This window comes from Corvus hawaiiensis, chromosome 14, assembly GCF_020740725.1.
Source record: "Corvus hawaiiensis isolate bCorHaw1 chromosome 14, bCorHaw1.pri.cur, whole genome shotgun sequence".
NCBI lineage: Eukaryota > Metazoa > Chordata > Aves > Passeriformes > Corvidae > Corvus > Corvus hawaiiensis.
Window position 1 is genome coordinate 21,112,272 of NC_063226.1, and position 21,786 is coordinate 21,134,057.

The following is a 21,786-nucleotide window of genomic DNA, read 5'->3' on the forward strand; positions in this document are numbered from 1 at the left end:
GTGTCCCTATGTACCTCTGGATCCTACTTTTTGCTGAAAATCTGCTGCCACTGTGGCTTGGTTTCCTTCCACACCACGGTTTCCTCTGGATGTGCTTATGGATACCGCTGGAACAACCACTGCTCCTCCCAACCAACCCCAAACCCCTGTCCTAAGAGCTGGGGGATTGGTGGGGCTGCTGCTCTTCACAGGGATGGGGAGATGCTCCTGATAATTCTAATGTGCTTTGTCTCCATGAACTTTTGGGATGAGATGTTGCGACCTGGGGCTCTGTGGAAGGTGTTCAGCAGGATTTGTCCCTGCTGGAGGGTTTCTGCTGGCGAGGAGGTGACCCCACAGGCATCAGGTTCCTCTCTTTCCAAGTGTTATTCACATAATAAACACCCACGGGCATTAAAAACGTGGGAAACGATACTTTGGGGATTTTGCTGTCCACGAGTAATTGAAATCAAGGACGTTTTTAGATTTCCCTCTTACTGAACAATCTGGGAGCAGAAGCGAGGACAGGGAATTGCGGGTGCTGGGTAGGTGGAGGTACCCTCACGCACCCACAGCCCCCGAGACAGTCGGTGTCTTTCCAGGAGGTCTGAAATCTCCCTGGAAAAGCTGGGACATATTGAAAATCTGCTCCGAGCTCTTAGCACTTCCTCCAGATTATTTCTTCGAGGATTTAAAAATATATTTTAAAGCACTAAAATAAATGTTAATGAGTCTGCATGGCTTGGGGCTAACAATAGTATTTCTATTTCCATCCAGCAGCCTGGCAGGGCATTTGGCGATGGAAGAGCTGGATGTGGAGACCTGGCTGTTTCTTTCTGGCTTGGTCCTTGATGTCTTGAACAGTTTTATTCTCTTGTGCTTTACTTTCCCTGTTTTGCTAAATAGCAGTGAAAAAGCTTCCTTGCTTTGTTCAGGCACCTGGGATTTATCAAAGGCCTCTGGGCAAGTGTTAAATGCTGAGCTGGGTATAAAAAGCGTTGTTTAGTGTTATGTTTATACCTCTTCAATGTTAGCATGTATTTTTATATACTCCTTGCGGTGACCTTTGTGTTTTTCCAACCAAGCAGACAATCTCCTTGACTCAGGGGGTTGGTTTTTTCCACTGCCTGCCGTGGCATCTTCGAAACGATTTTGTAAATATGCTTTTTTTGGGGTGTTTTCAGTGTTTGGGCTGGGACTCACGGTGCTGGAGGTGCCAGTTGCATACAGTGGATGGGAGAGTTGCCATGAGGAAAATAATAGCATGGAAGTCCATTCCTCTCACTCCTCACCTTCCTTGTTCCTCTCAGCTACGATGAAACGATATTTTAAGGATCCCAGGCTGCCATGTTCGATGGGCAGTGATCTGGGGGGTACCCCAAGCCTTAAGGAGCCTGCACAGGAGCAGGGCACAGAGTTGGTGGCAGGGAGAGGTGTAGGAGTAAGTGGGATGGCAGGAATTCAACCCTGGCACCGTGTCAAAGGCAGTGAGCCCTGCTCGGAGCAGCTGCGTTCCCCGGGACTGCGGGAAGCCAAATGGTTTGTTTGTCTGTTTACATGGATCTGTGGGGCTGTGTAGGGGAAAACCACTTAGCAGAGATTCTGCTATTAAAGCAGATGGTGGGAGATTAATCTGGTTTTTAGGGGGGCACTTGCTGGTACGATGACCACGTTATTAATTCCTTCCCGTGCTAGGAGTCCTTCCGTCGTTCCAGGGCATGGGGGAATTGTGTTTCCTGAAGCTCTCAGCTCCTTCCTCGCTTCCTCACAAGCTGATGTGGTATTTTGGGAAGCAGAGGAGCGTTTGTCAGGGTCGTTGCTGCAGTTCCTCTACCCGTGCTCCTTCCGTGCTGTCCTCTGCTCCAGCCCTTCCCCGTGCTCCCACAGCAGTTCCAGCTGCCTCCTGGCCCTCCTGCAGACCAGCAGCAGTCCCTTTGCTGCTGCTGGAACGCTGGTTGGTAGCCTAGATTCCCTTTTTTCCCCTTCCATTTTAGAAATTGCTCTTTTTTTCCCCCCTGCCGTATCGCTGACAGCCGCGTTCTCCTTGACAGTTGTGATATTTGTATGTGTGCATAAAAACAGTAGGAAGCATTTATGTAGGTGTCACTAATTTAATTTAATATAATCTGATCTGTATGTATAGGGGAGGACTGCTCCGCACTGAAAATGCTTCTCTTTATTTTCCAGTCTCCATCGTCATCAAATACAACTCCTGTCATTCTCCTCTTCCATTCACCTACCCAAAGACCAAATCTGGAAATAGTAACCAAAAGAGAAGCCTACGTCACACACAGAGCAGGGAAAGGTTGAAATAATTGAAGGGTAAGTGATTTTTTTTCTTTTCCTCTTATTCTGTGTGTAAAGCTACAATAGGAAGTGCAAGACTGTGTAAAGAAGCTGTTAAGCACACACACAGCTGCTCTGTGTGCAAAGTGGAAAAAATGACTGAAATCCTGCTTTGCTGATCAAAGAAAGGTGAGAAAGTACCCAGGAGGGCCAATTTGGAGTGTTGGTGCTGGTTCTGCTCGCCCTGGATCCGTGTCTGCTCCTGCCTGGGCGGGAGCAGAGGCTCTGCACAGGCTGGCATGGCTTTGGCTGGTCTGAAGGAGCTTCCCAGCTGGGAGGGAGCCGGGATATCGGAGTCTCCCGCTGCTGAAGAGCTCTTGTGTCATTTCCTTCTCTCTTCCCCACTTCAAACCCCTCTCAGCTGGGGTGGTGAGCTGTGTGCGTGGGGCAGGATGTTTTGCCTTGCTCCTGCTCTCTGCAATCCCTTTTCCTGGAGAGCAACCTGGCGGTGCCTGTGCCGGGATTTTCCGAAGGGAAGCGTCGATGGGGGCTGGAGGAGGAACAAGCTGACTGGCAGAGCAAGGAGGCCTCTCCCTGGAAGTGTTTGCCTTCAGGCTTTCCTTTTGCTGCGAGGGTGGCGAATGAGATAGGAGGAGATAGAAAAGCAGCTTTTGTGAAATTCAGAACCCTGGCTGAAGCATTAGTGAGCTCCAAATGGTAAGGAGCTCATTTTCCCACCCCATTCCCAGCTCTGTGCTTGCATATATTGTATTTCCACACGTCCTGGTGTGGATGGACAGGATATGCCTTCGCTTGCGTTTGAGAACTTCTCTTTAAACATCTGGGTTTTTTGGTTTATTGCTGTTGTGGGTTTGTTGGTTTTTTTTTCACCCCTGCAATGTTTGTTCATGCAAAATTCATATCTGGGAAGGGCATCTTAGATCGCTGCTTCTGAGTCAAAAAGGGAAAGTATGGAAGTGAAAAGAGAGATTGTATCGTTTAAGAAATATGATTCATGAATTAATCCTCGTCTGCTCCACCATCTGTGGCGTGTGTTTCAACACAGAAATCCTGGGTTATATCTCTTTAAAAAGCTTTCTTCTTGCTCACTGCCTGAGTTTGCTGCAGCTCTAATGGGGAATTCGCTTCTTTTTGGGGAGAGAGCAGTGGGTTTTATTCATAGCCTGGGCAGGTTACCCCAGCCTGTGTCCAAGCTGTAGGTCACTGAGGAGGGTGCAGAGCTCTGTGTTTTGGGGAGTGCCAGCTCTCTGTGCAATGCCGTGAGCCTGATGTGCAGGCAAAGCTTGTGCCTGATTGTTTTTGCTGTGGAATTGTGGCGGGATCTCTGGAGCAAGAGATGGGCAGCAGTGGCAGGAGGTGCAGGAACCGGTCAAGATCCTTCTGGAAAAGAAGTGACTCTTTCTGAAATGGACTGGGGGGTATTTTGGACTTGTGCTCCAGAAAATAAAGCACTGAGGTAGTTCCCATCCTGTCTTTCCTGGTGATGTTTTTGTAATTTCTTGGTAGATACAGAGAAAGGAAAGGGGAGGTTTCCCATCTTGGCCCCGAAAAGGAGCTGCCACGCTTTGTGCCTCCAGGAGAAATGGGGGATGAAGGGACACTGGGAGTTCTGGGGGTGACCTTTTTCTGAGTGGATTCTTTGAATTGTTTCCCAGATTTCTGCAGGGAGCAACTTTCCTTTTTAAACATATTTCTCAGGTTCCTCTTCCTGAAGCAGGTGAGACCCAAGATGTGTGAGCCCTTTTCATCCTTCCTGGACAGCGTTGCAATACTGCATCCACCATCAATCCCTTTGCTGGATCGCTCCTTTTCCTGGCCCTGGGATTTGCCCCATCAGTTTTCTCCCATGCCTCATGTGAGATGCTGGTAAAAGCCCGAGTGTTTTCCCCGTTGTTCTGGAGGATGATCCGAGGTGGTGCATGTTGGGTGGCCTCAGCCCTTGCCACAGCTCACGGTGGCCCTCAGCCCGTGGCTCGGTGAAGCTCCCACGTGGCCACAGCCCCTCCTGTGCTGGTGCCACTGATGTGAGCACGGCCCCGGCCAGCTCTGCTCCCGCTGATGGATGGAGGTGATCCAGGAGCTGAGTCCCACAGTGAAATATTGCGGGTTTATTGCCTTCCCATTCATCCTGTTTTCACGCCTTTCTGCCTCCCTGACTCATTGCCACCCGGCCTCTGCTTGCAGCTCCTCTTTGCTCTGGGAACACCCACTGGACAAGGCTGGAGCGTGGCAAAGCCCTGATGCTTCCCATTGCCTTGGGAGCTTCTTTTTTAATTGAATGGCTAAAGCCAGAGCAGGAAAGGAAAATGCCTTTTGTCAGGAGCAGCAGGAAAGTGTTAAAATGAAGGAGGATGTGGGGGATGCTGTTCTGTAGCCAGATGCTGAGCCCATCGAGGCTCTTGCACAGTCCCTAAGAAAGGTTTTCCCATTCCCTCCATTATCACAAATCCCCCTCCTGCCCACTCATCAGGGAACCCTTGGATGTGCAGGTGCTTCATGACACAAAAAATCCCACAAGCATGCGTAAATAGCTGTGTCTGAAGGGAAAAGGCTGTCAGCAGTGGTTCAGCAAATGTTCAACCCAAATTGGAATCAGGCTGAAATACATCCCTGTCCCAGGGACAGCACCCAGGGAAGGGCTGGAGCTGTGCCAGGGGAGGTTTAGGTTGGATGTCAGGAAAAAGTTCTTCCCCCAGAGGATGGTGGGGCACTGAACAGGTTCCCCAGGGAATGGGCACAGCCCTGAGCCTGCCAGAGCTCCAGGAGTGTTTGGACAACACTCTGAGGGACAGGGTGGGATTGTTGGGGTGCCTGTGCAGGGCCCGAAGTCGGATTTAATGATCTTGTTGGTTCCCTTCCAGCTCAGGATATTCCATGATTCTCTGCGTGGAAAATGCTGGTGGGAATTCAGGCCAGATGGGCTCCTGGCTCTCTGTCCATCTCACCCACACAGACACACCTGGGCGTTCACAGATTTGCCAGTCACTTGCTCGCTCCTCGTGTGCCTTTACAATATTTTGCAATTTTGTGTATTTCTTAACTGCCTCGATCATTTTTGTTTGGTGAGGGTTTCTGAGCTTGTTTGCCATTCTTCATCTGCCCCCTGCTAGTCTGGGAAGCAGAGATGGTTTCCTAGGGGCTCTTCAGCAAACCTCCACCTCTGTCAGGTGTGTGCTGGTCCCTCCTGTGCCAGCTGATGCTGGCAATCACTCTTCCAAAGTCTCCATAAAACAAGGACTTTGTGCCTGGAGAAGGTCCTGTGCTTACCTGCATGGCCAATGCTGGCATTTTGTGAAATACTTTGAGCCCCCACAGAAGCTCTGCTGGTAAAAAAACCCAAACAAACCAACAAGAGGTAAAACAAATCCTATGAGAAATTGAAAGCAGAGGCAGTCCAGGCATTTTGATAAGCAGATTCCATTAGCCACAGGTTTTACTATTTATTTTAAGCTTTGATTAAAATCAGCAGCTTTTATTTAAAGTAAATGAAGGTGAGCTTCATGCTCACCCTTATTTCCACCAGAGTGGGGTTGTAAATGAGGGGTTTGGTGGATCCCCCTCAGCTTCTCCTCCCTCTGCAGGGTCCCCCCTGATTAGAGAGGGTCCCCTGGCAGGGTGACAACGCCGGTGGCAGAGGACATGGGACCTTCCTCCAAGGTTTCTCATGGACAGAGAAAGGAGAAGCATTGGTTCCCCATCAATTCTTTAGGACCCCAGTGAAACAGCTGCTTGTTTCTCCTAAACAATTGTGCCGAGGCGGAAATTGGCTGGTGTCTGTACGGACTTTTTGGATGGGGAAAATTAAGCAGTAATAGCTGGAAAAATAATATGGGCTATGAGATAATAGATGCCTGAGGGATAAAATTAAGCAGTATTTTACAACGAAGGAAGAGGGTTTGGCAATAAATAGTTTGCCTTTGACTTTCTTTTGTTTGCCAGAGGACTGATGTTGTTTGGGAGAGGTTGTCCTGGGGTGTATTTTCCAAGCAGATGTAGGAAAACAGTGAAGGTGTGGAGGGTTTTCAATCCCTCCCAAGAGAGCTGGTGCCAGGCCGGGGTGCAGCTCGCACTGCCAGCGTGTTGGATGTGACAGGATGTGACACTGGAGCTGCTGTGGGGAATCCCCCCTGTGCAGGGGGATGTTTAGAAGAGAACAGCAAGGTTTACCAAACAAAACGGGAACAGGATTGGGTTTAAATGCCACAGGGAGTCCAGAAGGCCCAGGAAGGGGCGGTGGCGTGTTCAGCACCCCAGCAGGGTCTGAGTGGAGGTGATTCCCACTCTCCCTGAGTGCTGTCCTGTGCAGAAGCGCCTTCCCAATAATGCCACGACACTGGGATTTGGTTTTGTTCTGCCATCTCTCCATAATGTGCCTTTCCATAACAGCTCCATGAGCACCTGGCTAAGGAGGTCATTTGGAAATGCTCTTTTCTCCATTTCATGTGCCTCATACCACCATCCCCTTCCACTTGTGCATAGGGAATGTGCCATGGTGGGCTGGGAAAACGCCTGGTGCCAGTGAGAAACATCCCGGGGAGTGCAGGGCTCTCTCTGGGCTCCAGGGGCACCATCATGGGCAGGGCTTGTTCCTCTTCACTTTGCATGAGAGAAAAGCACAGTTCAAACAGAGCTGCAAACCCTGATCCCACCTTCCCAGGGATGGATTTGGGTGCAGCAGGTTGGGATACGAGGTCTTTAGCCCAGGCCAGCTGCTGAGAGCTTTTAATTTCACAAACCTCAGGGAAAGCCTCCCTGCCAGCTGGAGGGATTTCCTCAGAGTGGATGGGTCTTGGGAGAGTCCCGAGGTGCAGAGTCCTGGCTGTCCCTGGGAGCTGAGTGGGACTTGGGAATGCTCAGCACCTCTGCAAACGAGGCCAGACTGTCTCATGCATCCAGAAGGGAATCATTAAGTCGCTGTGCATTGAGCCTCTGTTTTTATTCATGGAGTGTAATGTGATTCATTTGCCCTTTTGCTCTCGTGTTGAGAAGGCCGTCATCTCGTATGCATCGCTGGCTGCAGGCACTGCTCTGCTTAGTTAATATTTTCTGGGTTTTTGGCTGGGAGGGAACAGACATTTTCATCATGTGCAGAGCGGCCACGCAGCTGAGTGGCCACAAATCCGGTGCTCTCCCAGCCCTGGTGGGGAGCATTTAGCTGAGCTCAGCTCTCCTTCTCCAAACCTCCCGGGGAGGATCCCTTCTGCTGCAGCCCCTCGTGCCAGGGCAGTGCTGGAGCCCCTGCACCTCATCCAGGGCAGCACTGGAGGCAAGAGGGACACGCTGGGGCAATGGCATCCTTGGGTGTCCCAGTGACACCCAGTCCCCAGCAGCTCCTTGCAGAGTGGGGGTGAAGCTGTTTGCTGGGGAACCCAAACCCCAGGCTCGTGGATGTGGCCCAGGATCCTGCTGACACATGGTGGGATGCAGGATGGGACCTCGTTCTGCTTGATGAACTGATTAAAAACGGGTGAAGGACACTGTGGGTGCTCACTGCTGCCGGTCTCTCAGTGCAGCTGAATGCAGCCAAGGGAAATTATTCCTCCTTGGAGCTAAAAGAAAAAAGACACCAAGCAGGGCAAGAGCAGAGGATACAAAAGGATGAGCAGAATGCAATTTTTTTTAAAAGTTAGCATGGGAAGCATCAATTAAGCCACTAATTCCTAAAGAACATTAATGAGTAAACCAGTTGGAGTCACCACCTCTCGTAGTGGGACAGGCCTAGCGCGCTTCAACTCCGCGTGTTGGATCTCCAGCTGCAAAACAAGGAGTCAGAAACTCCCTCCCACCCCTGAGTGTCGTGGCCAGCCCTTTTTAATCACAAATCCCTGACCTCTGTCCTGCTGTCAGATTCCAAGTGGTCACCCTGCATGGCCCAGTGACCATCTCAGAGTCCTCAGGTGACCCTGGGGTTCTGATGCTGCAGGGTCACAGTGCGTGTGAAAATCAGTGAGATTTTAGAAGCAAAGGGCAGGAAGAGGAGAGTTAACTCCATGTGTTTCTTTTCTTTTTTGCCACATCCTCTTCTTCCTTGTTTTTTTATCCCCCCCATACAGTTCAGAGCCCAAATCCATGCTGGGAAGGACCCACAGAAAACAACATCTGAGGCACAGGCGAGGGGGAAGGCAGGAGCCGGGCGCTCAAATTGATGATTTTCTTACACTTTGTTGATGGCGAGGCATAAAAGAGGGTCAGGTGTGGATAAAGATAAGGGGATAGGGTTTTCCAAAGAGCTTGGAGCCAGGAGCAGTTTGGGAAGGGGAGATTTTTAGCCTCCAAGGATTTGGGCAGACAAAAGAGGTGGAAGCAGGGACGTAACAACGCCGACCTTCTCCGCTCTTTGTTTGCAAGAAATGCACAAATCACTGCTGGTATTGCTGAGTGCTTTCCTGCTGCTTTGTGGCTTGATTTGGAGCTGCAGCCGTTCTGAGCCTGGTTCCTGACTTCCAAAAAAGCCACAAAAAAAACCCCCAAACAACCAAACAAATCCCAGCCGACGGAATCGGAATCGTTCCCTCCGTGGTGCCCGCCGGGAGGACCAGGTCACCAACACCTTCACCTTGCATCAGCGTTAGGTCCTGGGTGGATTTGGTGCAGATTAGTGCCTTTTGGAGAGTTCTAGAAAGGTCAGAAACAGCGAAGAAGCTCTAATAGCAGTGTAGCAACCAGCTGGCTGCGTTGGGTTTCATTTTACTGCCATAGTAACACCAGGAGCCTCGGTGTCAGTACCGTGCCCACTGAATGCCAGTGCCCCCCTCTTTTTGTCAAGAGACAAGCCCATAAGAAGGTGTTTTCTTCCTGAAGAGTTTCTCTGAGGCAGTAATGGGCTTTTTGGAGGGTTTGGGCCTCGTACCCAGAGATGTAAGGTGGGTGATTTACAAGGCTCTGTGCAAATGCCAAATTGTTAGGCAGAACTGCTGCTGATTTAGAAGGCAGTTAAAGCTCTGAATGTGCCAAGTGCCAGTAGAGTGTTTCTACAGATGGAATAACTGGAAATATTGGAGAGATTCCAAAGGTTTAATCAAATTCAACCAGGTTTTTTTTCCCCTTTTTCTTTTTTTTTTTCCTTTTTTTTTTTTTTTTTTTCTAAACTGCAGAATTCTCTGAGGGATGCGGGTTGAAATAGTAGATTATTCCACTGCCTTTAGTACCGTGGGGGAGATTCTTACAGATGAACATAAAGCTACACACAGGACTTTGAAGCACATAAGTGCGTCTATAAACGAGGGCTGCAGCAGCAATGCCCTGAAATGCTGGACCAGAGTAGGGAACATCTCAGATATCCTGGCAGGAGGCTCCTTGGATGCGGAATGATGGGTTTCCAGTCCCACAGCACAAAGGGAAGTGGCAGCCACAGTGTCCCCGGTCCAGTTCTGCTGGACCCAGGCAGGTTTTGGTGGGATTCTGGGCATCTCTCCGTGCTCGCAGCGCAGCGCTGGGACGTGCATATGTTTCTGCACAGATGCCCACCTTCCTCTAGTCTTGTTGACAGCCTTTCCAAGGCTTCTTGTTTAGCCAGACCATATGTGCTTGGGCATGGAGATAGTGGGATGTGGAAAGAGCAGCACATTATCCTTGGGCTGCAAACACCATCAGGAGCAATTCCCAGCAAATTTTGCCGGCGCAGAGATCCAGAGCTGCCGATCCCGCGTCGCAGGGCACGCCGAGCCATCGGAGGCGATTTCTCCCCTCATTTGTCAAAACCAGGTTCCAGAAAGCCATTTCCCTGTGTTCTATCCCCAAACCAGCTCTCCCTGTCCACTTCTTGAATATTCATCCAAAGCATGGATGAAGGCCACCAGGGAGAGGGGAAGTGGTGTCTCCAGGTGACACTTTGCTGCTGAGGCGATGTGGGACCCAGCTGGGGAAGGGGTTGGAAGTCTTTCCATGGGATTCCCCTTGTTGGTACAGAAAATGAAGAGCCCATCCCCATTTCTGGCAGCAGGGTTTTGTTGAGGGTGAGGTGGCAGGGCCAGGGTGTGGCTGTGAGGAAGGGCTGCCCCAGGAGTGATGCTGGGACAGCGCTGGAGCTTTTACCTTGCTGGGTTGGGTTTTTTTAAGCAACATTTTTGGGTTTCGCCTAAAATCAGATGGCCTGATTGGATCCATTCATTGTCATTTATTTATTCTTGTAAGAGGAGAAGTTTCCTGCTTTTCCTGGAGTGTTTGGTATTGATCCTCCCTGGAGTTGGGGCTGTCCCTCCGAGGCACTGCCGTACTCCGGCACAGACCCCGTGTGGCTCCGTGCAGTGTTTCTCATGGAATAAATCGCTCCAAAGCCATTAGCCTCAATGCCACAGTCCGCTGCTCCTGCTTTTCCTGCCCCCACCTCCACCCTGCCATTGATCCAGCCCGCTCCCTGTTTGCTGCAGTCAGGGCTGCTTCTGCTGCTGCGCACAAATTGCCTTAAAATTGAATTGGTTAAAACCATTTCATAAACATTCCCTCCCCTTCCTGATCCTGGCCACTGCACCAGCCAGGGCTGGAGCTGTCTTGTGATTTTACCTGGCTAAGGGGTGGGGCAAGATTCCCAATTTTGTGTGTGTGTTTGTGTGGGTGTTTTTTTTAAATTAAAGCCAGTGAAAAATTAAAACTGGCGTGATTATAGGAATCGGGTCTCTGAAGATGCTGCTGTCTATGGATCTGCCTCCAAGGTGGTATATCCTGCTCAAAGGATGTCCTGGTGTGCCTCAGCTCCTCTTGGCTTTGCAGGGATTAGGATTCACTCTGTGCCATGTGCCACCAGCCCCTCTGAGGTGAGAGCTCCAGTGCTCATGCTGGGCAGTGCTCCAGCAGCTTTGAGGCACCAGGATCATTGTTTCCCTGCTAACGTGGTTGTGGTGTGACCAGAGGCGGTCTGGAGATGTGGAGTTGTGGGATTTTGGAGGTGTTTACTGGTGTAACACCCTGGGGTACAGCAGGTCCACAGCGGCATGGTGATGATGCCCAGGATTTTGGAGCACATCACTCCAAAGCACCTGGGGATTGCAGGGAGGGGAGGTGAGCCCGTGCTCCATCCCTGGAGCTGAGGAGATGTGCTCACCTACAGAGGTGTGGATGCCTCTGCCTGGGGCTGCAGGAGCACTCTGAGCCAGTGACACAGGAACCCTCTGTATCAGACACATCCAAACCCATCTGTGCTGATGCCAGAAAGCTTTTGTAAGGACTGTGGGCAGAAGGCTTGGAAATAAGAAATGGTTTTGCAGGCAGTTCTGAGAGTCACCCCGAAAAGGTGTGTGTACAAAAGGTGGCACAGTGCTCCCAGCAGCTGGTGATGTTCCATTGTTCCTCATTCACCATCCTTCCCTCCAAACTCCTCTTCACTCCAAATACTCTCACAAGAGCCCTTCTGCAGCAACGTTTATCTCGAGTGCTGCTATATCAGGATCCATCGACCTTGTCCTAAGATCATCTGCACCCAGTCGAAGCTCTAAGGGTGGAAGAGTGACATGAGCTCTCTGCTCCTCTGGGCCTGGTCTTTGGTGCTGCTGAGAGGCTGGCTCGGGGTGGGACTTGCTTGGTGAGGGGGTGACCCATCCCAGAGCATCCCTGTCGTGGAGGGGCCCAGCCCAACGGGATCATCTCTCTCCAGGAGGTGCCCAGGACCCAGCTAAGCCTCAGTCCTCTGGCACCCTCTCAGCCAGCTTGCAAATCCTGGTGGAAATCTGCTTCAATTCAGTCTTCTCCTAGGATTCCTCCTTCCTGCCCTTCCCCAGGGGCTCTTGGTCCTGCAGTCTCTGCCTCTGGAACGCCCCTTGCATCTCCTGGGGAATATCCTGGCTGGGCCTTCCCAACACTTGCAGGTTTCCTCTTGCGTTACCCTGAAAGTGGTTTGAACAAGCTCCTGCAGGAATACTTCCCATGCCTACAGATCCTCCCTGAACTCTTCTCTAACGTCTTGTCTGCAGGGGATGATGGCGTGAAGGGACAGCAGACACATCTGGCATTGTGAAGCCTCATTGTGCCCTCACCCTGTGACCTCTCTGCCTGCTGTGGCTCCTCCACCCTTGTGTGTTGATGGCAAACACGGTGCTGCTGCATCCAGTCAATTTTTCTGTGTCATGACACCTGTTCATGGTTCTCCTTTAGGTCTTTCTCATATGATAATGATGATATGAAATTAATGTGGTTAATGGTGGTGAGACCCTGGCACAGAGCAGCTGTGGCTGCCCCTGGATCCCTGGCAGTGTCCAAGGCCAGGTTGGACGGGGCTTGGAGCAGCCTGGGATGGTGGAAGTTGTCTCTGCCCATGGCAGGGGGATGGAATGAGATGTTCTTTAAGGTCCCTGCCAGCCCAAACAATTCTGTGAGTCTTATTGACAGCCCTGAAGGCTCACCTAGAGAACCTAACACCGGTGGTGCAAATTTATTTGCACATTTTAGTTCAGACAGGGCCATCTTCAAGTGCAGACAGCAATTTCAGTTTCCGCTTAGGTGTTGTTGTTCCTGTTGTACTGTCAGGCAGGAGGTGGCCGTGCTGCTGATGCCTGTGTCAGGCTCAAACCGGGCTCAGCAATAAACCTTCCATCAGGAAATCCCTGGTTTACTCCTGCTCTGGGGCCAGATTGGCACTGCTGCCAACATGTTGTGGTCTCAGCCCTACTTCTCATCCTCAGACTCTTCCTTTACATCTCTTTTGAAATACTATTACCCCATGTGCCTGATTTCCTCTCTTCTCCCAAGAAAAAAGAGAAGGAAATTTGCGTTGAAAATGTTGTGTGTCCGTGTTCTACGGCACTGACCTCGTGTGCCACAACCAGATGCCACCCCAGATCTGCTTAGGTTTGCTTGGCTGTGCTGTCCTGCCCTTGCTGGAGAGGACAGGACAGGGAATGACACCAGGTGCAGCCTGAAACCCCTCTCCTGAGGGGCCTCTGTACTCGGGCAAACTGAGTGCTCCTCACTGAGATTTTCAAAGGAGAGAGATGGAATCCCACCCCAAAATGAGATTATAAACCAGAATCTCCTCTTCTGGGACAAGTGCCCCAAAGAAAAATGTTTTGAGGCTCTGTCTCAGGTTTTCCTCTTTTTTTTCAGGTGGAACAGAACATTTCTTTCCAAGGAAATGGAGGAAACATGAACTGTCTCTCCCACTCAGTACTGATTTTTTTGCCAGCTCCTGGTGGTTGTTCCCCTGCCCTGGAGCTGACAGGGAGGCACTGGGCTGTCCCTGGAGCCATCACCCACCTGGGACCTGCTGCTGCTCTTCCCTCCTCTCCTTCCCCTTCCCCTTCCCCTTCCCCTTCCCACACCACCCAGTGCTCGTCCTGTGGCTCTTGGCCAGACAAGGAATTTAGTATTCAGGAAGTTGGGAAGTTTGACTGTCCTTGGTCTAATTAGTTCCTTAAGCACAGGGGAGCTCAGATCACAGCTCAAATGGCTGTAATTTGAGTGAGCTTGAGACAATGGGAGAGGATTAAGTAGCAAAATTGTGTCTATTACTTTGGCCAAAAAAACCCCAAAAAACCCTATTCAATTTGAGTAGAATATATAATTTTCCAAGCATGAGGGTTAGATATTAATGTGGGCTTGGCAGAGTTCATCATTTGTAAGACTGCACTGAGAGTTCTTCACGTGCTGAGATCTGAGATCAAGGCTGGGAGTCGGGCACAACTTTCTGGAAATTCTCCTCCGAACAAATAATTGGCCTCAACAAAGAGGAGACTGGGGAAGATTTAATTGCTTATTTTTGTAGGAGGTCCTCTTAAACGGTCTTCTGGTCTTAAATCCTGTGGATATCTGTAACATTTTGGAGGTGGCTTTTCTCAGAGAGGGGGCCTGCAAGTGTCTGCCTCCCTTTTCCCAGACTAAGAGCTCCGCTTCAGGGGATCCATCTCCAGGGATCCGTGCCCTCCAAAGGGCGTGGTGGAAATACAAAACCCCAGACACCCAGGGGATTCAAAATAATGCAACCTGGAGTGAAAGCCTTCGCTTTTCCCTCTCTCTCTCTGTCTCTCTCTTGGCAGCAGATGTTGGAATGCAGGTGTTTTGCACGAAGAGGGCTGCAGCAGCCACAGCCCCAGCCATGTGCTGCATCCCTGGGAGTCCTAAGTGGTGTTTTCATGTTTTTAGTGATATTGTGCAAGGCATGGCTGAGGCACAAAAGCATTCTTTGCCTATCTAGGATGGGTAAATGGTGTATTTTATCTTTTTTTTTTTCTTTCTTTCTTTTTTAATACTGTGTGCCTGCATCTGTTCCGATAGGGGAAGAACAATGCTAATTGGAACGTTGGAAGGGGTTTGGAATAAATGAGAACAAACATTACCAGGCTGAGAAATTTAAAGGGAGTTTGGTCAAAATACTAGTGGCACTTTTAGTCAAAATACCTGAGTTTAAGCACTTCTCCAGGAGTGGTTTTAGTTGGCTTGAACTTGAGCGTGGTGAGAATAAAAGGCCTTTGATTGCTGATTTCTGCATTAGGGCAGTGTGAGAGCGTGGGTTGGATCATGGAATCGTTTAGGTTGGAAAAGCCCTTTAAGATCTTTGAGTCCAAAGATTTTAAGATCTTTGAGCGCTGTTCCTCCTGCGCTGCCAAGGCCACCTCTCACCCATGTCCCCAAGTGCCACATCCACACAGCTTTTAAATCCCTCCAAGGATGGGGACTCCACCAGTGCCCTGGACAGCTGTGCCAGGGCTGGACAGCCCTTTGGGGGAAGAAATTTTCCCTAATATCCAACCTAAAACGTCCCCTGGCGCAACTTGAGGGCAGGGTTGTCCTGCTACTGCCTTTTATTTTCCTGTAGAGAAGTCAGGTTTGAGCATTGCATACATAGATAATGCAGCAAAACCACCCAGTTTTGTCCTTTCTTGCAATCTCATCGATATCTGTGACCTGTGAGGGGTTGAGAAGGTGTTGGATCAGCAGATCCCTGCTGGAACCACATCCTTCCCATGCCAACCAGGAGATTCCAGGGAGCACTAAATAGGGCTCTTTTTGCTGCAGGTACTCATGCTGCACTGGGGAATGTGATGAGGTACCAGGCAGCTGTGGTTGCAGTTTCTGCATGGATAAAGAGGTTCCTGCACGGGCATATTTAGGACTTACAAAGCTTTTGGCTGGGAATTTGCTGTGCAGGGCAAAGGGACAACAAAACACCATAATGCTGCCTCCAGTCTCCTTCGAAGTCTGGGCAGAGGTCATGTTTACTGGTGGTTTTTTTAAATTTTGGCTTATTTCTTCAGGTCTGCCCCTTTTTGCCCCCTCTAATCTGGAGGCTTGCTTGGTTCTCCTGCTGGCCACCTTTAAATCAACCAGAGAACGATGCACTGCCTTCACCAGCATTTCATTTATTCCTCCTGTGTTGGCTTCTTTGCTTGAAGCCTCTCAGTAGGCAAGGGGTTAAACAGCATCCTCGTGGTTCTTCCAGTTACCCCATCAGGACTGTTTAAAAATTAGCTTCTCCCCACTTGCTGCACTATAATTAGGATACAGGAGTTGTGGGGAATGATTTCACAAAGTGACTTGGTGTACTCGCCCGTGCACCCCAGGGAGCCAGGCAATTATGCATACATAATTCCACTCTTTGAATATTTTCTCTTTCTCTGCATAATTTCTCTCTATTCATCTTTCCAGTGTCCTTCTGAGATAAACTTAGAAGTCTCAGCTTTCAGAATTTAAAAAAAGCTCCTGTGCCTGCATGTGCACTATTTGCATTTAAACCAGCAGCCGTTCTCCGGGAGGGGAGAGGCCGGGGAGGAGGGCATGGAGCCCATGGAAGGAAGCAGGAGAAGCCCTTCAGTGCTTCTGGGGAAGGATCAGAGAGAGGCAGGGAATCACCAAATAGAAACATGGAATTGTTGAGGGTGGAAAAGCCCTGTCAGACCGAGTCCAGCCGCTCCCTCAGCGCTGCCAAGGCCTCCACTGCCCCGTGATCCCAAGTGCCACATCCACACAGCTGTTAAATCCCTGCAGGGATCGAGACTCCAGCACTGCCCTGGGCAGCTGTGCCACGGCTGGACAGCCCTTTGGGCAAAGAAATTTCTCCTCAAATCCAATCTAAACCTCAACAAAAGGTTATGGCTTTGAATAACCCGATCTAGTGAAAGATGCCCCCCCGCTCAGAGCAGCGGGGTTGGTTGGGATGATTTTTGGGAGGTTCCCTCAAGGGATATTTTGGAGCTGCCCCTTTCAGGGGTGTGTTTTGATTCTCATACCCTGTGTGTGCCGTTCTCAGGGAATCCATTGCAGCCTGGCAGGGAAACACAAGGGACTGCAGCATCTTTCCCCTGCTCCAGTCAGTTTATCTCTATAAACTTGCTGTTGACATGATGCAATTTCTCCTGCTTGCAGTGTAGCTGTAGAGCAGCAAAGTTGTGATAAAAGACAACTTGTTGAAGGGATTCTTTGTCATGCTCACGATTCATCTACAATTCCTTTTTTTCCCTGGCCAGGAGTGTGGTGGTGCTTTGCAATTATCCCTGCATTTGATGCCTGTTCCTTCTTTTTTCCCCACCTCTTTTTCTTCCTGATTCAAGTTCCCCATTCATTCTCTCTTCCTTTTAGCTTCTCCTCCTTTTTTTTTTTTTATTTTATCCACTACCTTCTCAAGGCACTGAAGCTGGAACTGCTTTACTGTGGTCTGAGGAAAAGCCACTGTTCTACTTCCTGAAGAAAGCTCATTGTGTAGTGCCATGAAAAACAGTTTAAACAACACAAGGGAATAAAGGCGCCGCATTTCTCTGAAAATTTTTCTTTTCTTTTCCTTTTTTATTTTTTTATTTTTTAAGGAATAATACATAAGCTGCTAGGAGAGGGCAGAAATGTCTCCTGCTTCTCTCTGGTCGTGCCTGTCAGGCTGTGAAATTCTAAGGAAACCTGTGTTTTACATGGGAGCTTGAAAGCTGGACACCCCACCTCCAAACCTTTGCTGTTCTCGGCATTATCCTCATAAGCCTAACAAAAAAAATCCTCAGATTGTTCCCAAACAGCCCAGAATCAAAGCTTACAAGGCAGTAGTGTAATTACTTGCTTTCTTTTTTGGTGCCAGTTTATTGCGATCTTCTGTAAGACGCTCCAGCACGTTCAAAGGGGCTTTTTAGCAGTGAGAGCTCAGTGATTCCACTCTCAGCAGAGTTACTGGAGGCTGGCAGCAGGACAGGGATGGGTTTGGATCCTGGCTCCAGTTCTGCAAGCGAGCAGAGGCCCTGGATGTGCCAGAGCCATCCCTGCTGGACCCATCCCTGCTGGATCCCTCTTGGCCCCCCAGCCCCTGGTACACGCTGGGCCCATCTGCAGCACCGCAGCCCTGGCTACATCCATCCCTACCTGGCCAAAAAGGCTTTGAGGCACCATTTGAAATTTAGTTAGTTACGTGGATGTGGCTTTTAAAATTAAAATTATTTTAAATTATATATTTCTATTATATTTTACGTATATTTCTATATTTTATATTTTATATACAGTACATACTAGATATCTATCACATATTTATCTATTTATATTATGTATTTAGAAGTCACATAAAATTAATGATACTTTAAGGAAATTAATGGGGTAATTATTATTATGACTGTTATTATTGCTATTATCATCATCATCCCTATTCTTTTCCCTCATCATCACTGCCATCATCACCACCATTCCTGGTTTTCCCCTGTCGGCAGAACTTCACCCAGCTGTGTTGCTGAGCCCTGGGGTGGTGAGGAATGATCCCTGTCTGTCCCAGGGTCAGGGAGTGCAGGGCAGTGCTGCCTGCTGGTTTAACATCAGGATCTTTATCCACAGGGATTGCTCCAGCGAGCCTCGTCCTCTGCCCAGCACATGGTGGAAAGAGGGAATTTTGGGGGGGAATTTTGTCAGCTTTTCCCATCTCTGCTCAGCGTGGCCACTGTGGCATCACAAAGGAATTTAAAATTCAGTTCTCTCTTCACCACTGATGGATGTGGACAGTGAATATCCACTGGTCCCACTTCCAAGTTTGGTTACTTTTCCAGTGATTTCTTTCCCACTCATACAGCTGAGGGAGCTGGGAAGGGGCTGGAGACTTCCTGAGGGAGCTGGGAAAGGGGCTGGAGAGTTCCTGAGGGAGCTGGGAAGGGGCTGGAGAGTTCCTGAGGGAGCTGGGAAAGGGGCTCAGCCTGGAGCAAAGGAGGCTCAGGGGGGACCTTGTGGCTCTGCACAAGTCCCTGACAGGAGGGGGCAGCCGGGGGGGTCGGGCTCTGCTCGCAGGGAACAGGGACAGGAGGAGAGGGAACGGCCTCAGGCTGGGCCAGGGGAGGTTTAGGTTGGATGTTAAGGAAAGGGCTGTCCAGTCCCAGACATTGTCCCTGAAGGGATTTAAAATCTGTGGCACCTGGGGACATGGGTGAGTGGTGGCCTTGGCAGTGCTGTGGGAATGGTTGGACTCAAAGATCTTAGAGGGCTTTTCCTTCCTGAAGTGATTCCACGATTCTCTGATTTCATGGCTTCAAACAATGATGCTAATTTGGTGCAGCTTAAACACAGAAGAGGGAAGTTCAAACAAAATAGCTCTTTAATTGAAGCTAATAAAGAGGAAATGTTTGTTTTGCTCATATCTATGTTGTGCTTTTCTTAAGCCTGAAGCTGCACCTAGATCTTCTTGTGTTTCCATGTGAACATTTGTTCCAATTTCTGTTTGTGCTCTGCTTCCCCAAAACACAGGCGGGGTGCAAGGGTAGGAACATTCCTGCCTAGCAAAGCCACTTTTGTGGAGTGGAATGCAAATGTTGTTTTGTTTGCAGTAGTGCTGCAGTCAGTGGTGATTATTTCAGCAATAACACCCAGAAGGAAAGTCACCCGTGGTCCATACGGTGTGTAAGTGTCAGCTTTAAGGACACGAGTAGAAAATTGGGAAGTGATGGAGAGTTTGAGGCTTGGTAGGGAGGAAATCTGAGGTGGATTTACTGCAGTCTCAGCCATGTCTGTCACCAGCCCATGGAACAGATGACAGACACTGCCCAGGAGCCACAGAACTGTTGTTATGATCTAAACTGAACAGAGATACCATGAGCTGAACTTCTGTAATTTCTCCTGCTTTTCATCGCGGATTCTCCAGCAGGACTCTGTGAATGCCTTTGTGGAGCTAAGACAGGCTCTTCCTGGTGAAAAACAATTTTAGAAAAACAGACCCCAGCAGTTGAAGTCGGAACTTGTTGATCCCAGCCACACCATCCATGGACTCATCACCTGAGGAGGTGCTGGGGACACGGGGACCGTGTCCAGCCTGGTGACACACGTGTGGCTCACGTACTCGAGCTGCTCCGGCCAGGCTTGCCCAGAGTTGCCAATCTGGACTCCACGGAGTACTTTGGAAGCTGCATCTTGGCAAGCGAGGGCTGGTGACAGATGCTCACTCTTTGTTTTTCCCGGGATAAATACGGTCAGGCTTTTGGAGGTTGTTATTATTAGCATCGGCGTTCCAGGCTTTTCAGGACAAAGTGCCTCTGCCACAGCTCCTCTCCTCAGGACAAGAAAGACATGGAGGGGCTGGAGAGGAGGGAATGGAGCTGGGGAAGGGGCTGGAGCACCAGGAGTGGCTGAGGGAGCTGGGAAAGGGGCTCAACCTGGAGCAAAGGGGGATCAGGGGGGACCTTGTGGCTCTGCACAAGTCCCTGACAGGAGGGGGCAGCCGGGGGGGTCGGGCTCTGCTCGCAGGGAACAGGGACAGGAGGAGAGGGAATGGCCTCAGGCTGGGCCAGGGGAGGCTCAGGGTGGATATTGAGGAAAATTTCTTCACTGGAAGAGTGGTTAACCATTGGAACAGGCTGCCCAGGGCAGTGGTGGAGTCCCCATCCTTGAAAGTGTCCAAAATCTGAGAGGATGTGGCACTTCATGATATTCTTTATTTGTCATGGTGGTGTCCAGGTGAAGGCTGGACTTGGTGATCTTGGACGTCTTTTTCCGACCCTGATGATCCTGTGATTCTCCTCTGGTTTCTCCATTGGCTCAACCCCAGATTCCAGCCTGCTGCCTCCTCGGCTGCCTTCCAAACCCCGTTCCTCCTGCTTTTTCCCAGTGGCACAGATTCCCCAGGAGCTTGTAAAGTTTTCAAACGTTTTCTGCGACAGCGCTGTCACCCACGGGCGACACAGCATTGCAGCTCTTCCTCCACAGCCTACCTGGCAGAGGGAAAACCTCTTCTCAGCATTGCTGCAGACACAGCCTGTGCCCAGCAGCTCCTCAGCCACGTGGGGCTGTGTGTGGCAGGAATAGAACTGCACAATGTGCTTTCATCACCTGAACCTGCACGACCTATTTCTGCCTATTTCTGCCTATTTCTGCCTATTTCAGTCGGTGGGAGGCAGGAGGACGATGTTTGTTTCCTCACCTTGTTTGCTTCCCGTGGACCTGACACGGGATTTAAGTGGAGCATCTCCCTGGGCACGGCTTGCCTATCCAGGTGTTTGTTCCCCTTGGTGTTACTCTGCTCCTCCTCCTCCTCTTGTTTTCCTGCCTGTGTTGTGGCACCTGGTGTGTTCTGCCACAAATTAGACCGTGACATTTTCACAGCAGGGATGAAATGGCTCCTGTGGGGCTCTGAGCATTGCAGGGTTGGGTCCTGCCTGGGGTCTGAGGGTACCTTGAGTGATGCTGGGGAAGGTGATGGCAGGGGTCTGGCGAGCTCAGGTGGTCACAGGTGGCTGTTCTTTTAAACCTGGATTAACAGGTGAGACTGCGTAATTAACAACATTATGAGGCACCATCAGCAGCATCAAAAAGTTGTTGCTTTGGTTCCTGAAATGCTGTTTAGGTGGGGTCATTCCTGCTGGGATGCTCCTGCCTGTGATCCTGGTGGAGTTGCTGGTGCTTGGTGTAACATGGCATGGGAATCCCACCTGGTCACCCAGTGCCAGCACTCTGGCTTTGGAAAACATGAGGCCAGTGTGTGTTAAAAGATATTTGACATCTCTTTTGCCCAGGGCATCCTTTTCTTCCGACAGCAGGAGCGGTTCTGGGGCAGGGATGGCAGGAGGGGGGGAGCATCTCTTCCACTGACTTCCCATTGGCTTTGGGGCACAGAGGGGTAGCCTGGAGTTGTGGGAATATTGAGTCTGCCACACACAGCCCCTCTGTTCTGGAGCCAGGCTGGGAGAGCTGGGGGTGTCCAGCCTGGAGAGGAGAAGGCTCCAGGGAAGCCTGAGAGCCCTTTCCAGAGCCTAAAGGGGCTCCAGGAGAGCTGGAGAGGGACTGGGGACAAGAGATGGAGGGACAGGACACAGGGAATGGCTTCCCACTGCCAGAGGGCAGGGATGGATGGGATATTGGGAAAAAATCTTTCCCTGGGAGGGTGGTAAGGCCAGAGCAGCTGTGGCTGCCCCTGGATCCCTGGAAGTGTCCAAAGCCAGGCTGGACACTGGGGCTCGGAGCACCCTGGGGTAGTGGAAGGTGTCCCTGCCCGTGGCAGGGGTGGAACAAAGTGATCTTCCAGGTCCCTTCCAGTCCAAACCATTCTGTGATTCTGTGGTTTGCTATAGAGGGAATTTCTCTTTTCCAGCTGCATCATGTGGAATGTGGACACTGATATTTGGGATATGCCAAAGG

At 50.2% G+C, this 21,786-nt stretch overlaps 1 protein-coding gene across 4 annotated transcripts in view; it reads left to right on the forward strand.

Moving 5' to 3' along the window:
* Positions 1–21,786, forward strand: part of NEXMIF (neurite extension and migration factor) — a 156,819-nt gene that overhangs the window by 106,200 nt on the left and 28,833 nt on the right. For all 4 annotated transcript variants that reach the window (XM_048319181.1, XM_048319178.1, XM_048319179.1 and 1 more), the window contains one exon: positions 2,167–2,301. The gene's annotated coding sequence lies outside the window, so the exon portion shown is untranslated. The remainder of the gene's footprint in view (positions 1–2,166; positions 2,302–21,786) is intronic.